Source organism: Arachis stenosperma, chromosome 7, assembly GCF_014773155.1.
Source record: "Arachis stenosperma cultivar V10309 chromosome 7, arast.V10309.gnm1.PFL2, whole genome shotgun sequence".
Classification (NCBI taxonomy): domain Eukaryota; kingdom Viridiplantae; phylum Streptophyta; class Magnoliopsida; order Fabales; family Fabaceae; genus Arachis; species Arachis stenosperma.
This window is the reverse complement of record NC_080383.1, coordinates 20,584,815-20,588,859: the sequence shown is the minus strand read 5'-3', so window position 1 is coordinate 20,588,859 and position 4,045 is coordinate 20,584,815.

Sequence of the window (4,045 nt, the reverse complement as noted above, 5' to 3'; positions counted from 1 at the left end):
TTGTTTTCTCAATGAATGCTTGAACAGTGCATATGTCTTTTGAATTTGTTGTTTTGAGAATGTTAAAAATTGTTGGCTCTTGAAAGAATGGAGAAAGAGAACTGTTATTGAGGATCTGAAAAATCATCAATTGATTCTTGAAGCAAGAAAAAGCAAAAAAAAAAAAAAAATTTTGAAAAAAAAGAGAAGAAAAGAAAAAGAAAGAAATAAAGTTGTGAACCAAGGCAAAAAGAGTGTGCTTAAGAACCCTGGACACCTCTAGTTGGGGACTCTAGCAAAGCTGAGTCACAATCTAAAAAGGTTCACCCATTATGTGTCTGTGGCATGTATGTACCGTGTAATACTGGAACAGAGTGCTTTGGGCCACAGCCAAGACTCATACACTAGCTATGTTCAAGAATCATTATACTTAACTAGGAGAATCAATACACTATCTGAGTTCTGAGTTCTCATAGATGCCAATCATTCTGAACTTCAAAGGATAGAGTGAGATGCCAAACTGTTCGGAGGCAAAAGCTACTAGTCCCGCTCATCTAATTGGAACTGTTTCTCTGATTTTTGGAGTCTATATATATTTCTCTTCTTTTTATTCTATTTTGATTTTCAGTTGCTTGGGGACAAGCAACAATTTAAGTTTGGTGTTGTGATGAGCGGATAATTTGTACCTTTTTGGCATTGTTTTAGTATGTTTTTAGTATCTTTTAGTTAGTTTTTAATATATTTTTAGTAGTTTTTAGTTAAAATTCACTTTTCTGGACTTTACTATGAGTTTGTGTGTTTTCTGTGATTTCAGGTATTTTTCTGACTGAAATTGAAGGTTCTGAGCAAAATCTGATTCAGAGACCAAAAAGGACTGCAGATGCTGTTGGATTCTGACCTCCCTGCACTCGAAGTGGATTTATGGAGCTACAAAGCCCAATTGGCGCGCTCTCAACGGCGTTGGAAAGTAGACATCCTGGGCTTTCCAGCAATATATGATAGTCCATACTTTGCCCAAGATTTGATGGCCCAAATCGCGTAGCAATTCGCCTCAGAAATTCCAGCGTTTAACGCTGGAACTGGCATAAACTTGGAGTTAAACGCCCAACTGGCATGAAAGCTGGCGTTTAACTCCAGAAAAGGTCTCTACACGAAAATGCTTCATTGCTCAGCCCAAGCACACACCAAGTGGGCCCGGAAGTGGATTTTTCTGTCATTTACTCATTTCTGTAAAACCTTAGGATACTAGTTTACTATTAATAGGATCTTTTGACATTGTATCTGGACCTCATGACACTTTACACGTTTCCTTGTGTACCTTCCACGGCATGAGTCTCTAAACCCCATGGTTGGGGGTGAGGAGCTCTGCTGTGTCTTGATGGATTAATGCAATTACTACTGTTTCTTATTCAATCATGCTTGCTTCCATTCTAAGATATCACTTGCTCTTAACCCAGATGAATGTGATGATCCGTGACACTCATCATGTTCTCAACTATGAACGTGTGCCTGATAACCACCTCCGTTCTACCTTAGATTAAGTAGATATCTCTTGGACTCTTTAATCGAAATCTTCGTGGTATAAGCTAGAACTGATGGCGGCATTCAAGAGAATCCGGAAAGTCTAAACCTTGTCTGTGGTATTCTGAGTAGGATTCAATGATTGAATGACTGTGACGTGCTTCAAACTCCTAGCAGGCGGGGCGTTAGTGACAGACGCAAAAGAATCACTGGATTCTATTCCGGCCTGACTGAGAACCGACAGATGATTAGCCATGCTGTGACAGAGCATAGGAATGTTTTCACTGAGAGGATGGGAGGTAGCCACTGACAACGGTGAAACCCTACATACAGCTTGCCATGGAAGGAGTCTTGCGTGTTTGATGAAGAAGAAAGTAGGAAAGCAGAGATTCGGAAGATGGAGCATCTCCAAAGCCTCAACCTATTCTCCATTACTGCATAACAAGTACCTATTTCATGATCTTTTGCTTTTCACAATCAATCCTGATAATTTCTGATATCCTGACTAAGATTTACAAGATAACCATAGCTTGCTTCAAGCCGACAATCTCCGTGGGATCGACCCTTGCTCACGCAAGGTATTACTTGGACGACCCAGTGCACTTGCTGGTTAGTTGTGCGGGATTGCAAAAGTGTGATTGCAATTTCGTGCACCAATCCTTCCATGAGAAATTTGGATGATTTCTCCATGATGAGTTATAGGTGTTTCCATAAGGTTCACCCATGTAATTAACCTCTGCCATGGCAGGGTTCTCAGGATCATAAGCTTCTTCAGAAGCTACCTCTCTATACTTGGATGCATGTTGCCATCCATTCAGATTTTGAGAGATCATGTTGACCTGTTGAGTCAACACTTTGTTCTGAGCCAATATGGCATTCAGAGTATCAATTTCAAGAACTCCTTTCTTCTGAGGTATCCCATTGTTCACGGAATTCCTCTCAGAAGTGTACATGAATTGGTTGTTTGCAACCATGTCAATGAGTTCTTGAGCCTCTTCAGGCGTTTTCTTCAGGTGAATAGATCCACCTGCAGAATGGTCCAATGACATTTTCGAAAATTTAGAGAGTCCATAATAGAATATATCTAATATGTCCATTCTGAGAACATGTCAGATGGACATCTTTTGTCAGCTGCTTGTATCTTTCCCAAGCTCATAGAGGGATTCACCATCTTTTTGTTTGAAGGTTTGAACATCTACTCTCAGCTTGCTCAGCTTTTGAGGAGGAAAGAATTTATGCAAGAAGGCAGTGACCAGCTTATCCCATGAGTCCAGGCTATCCTTGGGTTGTGAATCCAACCATACTCTAGCTCTCTCTTACAGCAAAAGGGAAAAGCATGAGTGTAGACTTCAGGATCAACCCCATTCGTCTTTACAGTCTCATAGATCTGCAAGAACTCAGTTAAAAACTGATAAGGATCTTCAGATGGAAGTCCATAAAACTTGCAGTTTTGTTGCATTAAGGCAACTAGCTGAGGTTTCAGCTCAAAGTTGTTGGCTCCAATGGCAGAATGGAGATGCTTCTTCCATCAAACTTGGATGTTGGCTTTGTGAAGTCACCAAGCATTCTCCTTGCATTATTATTATTTTCGGCTGCCATCTCCTTCTCTTGTTCGAAAATTTCTGAAAGGTTGTTTCTGGATTGTTGTAATTTAGCTTCTCTTAATTTTCTCTTCAGAGTCCTTTCAGTTCTGGATCAATTTCAACAAGAGTGCCTTTATCCTTGTTCCTGCTCATATGAAAAAGAAGAAAACAAGAAAAGAAGAGGAATCCTCTATGTCACAGTATAGAGATTCCTTTATGTTAGTAGAAAAGAAGGGTAGAAGAATGAAGAAGGAATTCGATTTTTAGATGAAGAGAGGTGAAGAGAGTGTTAGTAATTGAATAATTAAATAGAAGAAGAAAGAAAAGAGAAATTTCGAAAATAATTTTGAAAAAAGGGGTTAGTAATTTTCGAAAATTAAAGGTAATTAAAATTTAAAACATGAAACATTTAGTTAATTAAAAAGAATTTTTGAAAAAGAGAGAGATATATTTCGAAAATAAGAGGAGAAGTAGTTAGGTGGTTTTGAAAAGATAAGAAACAAACAAAAGTTAGTTAGTTGATTGAAAAGATTTGAAATCAAATTTGAAAAAGATAGGAAGATAAAAGTTAGATAAGATATTTTGAAATCAATTTTTGAAAATATAAAATTTTGAAAAGGATAAGATAAGATAAAAGTTTTTAATTTTTTTTTTAAAATTTGAAATCACTTACTTCACTAACAAGAAACTACAAGATAAGATTCTAGAACTTAAAGATTGAACCTTTCTTAACAGCAAGTAACAAACTTCAAATTTTTGAATCAATCACATTAATTTGTTAGCTAATTTTCGAAAATTTGATATAAGATAAGAAAAATATTTTGAAAATAATTTGAAAAATAATTTTGAAGTTTTCGAAAATAGAAAAAATTGAAAAAGATATGATTTTTGAAAAAGATTTTGAAAGATAAGATTTTTTTTAAAATTGAATTTTGACTTGACTTGTAAGAAATAACTAATTT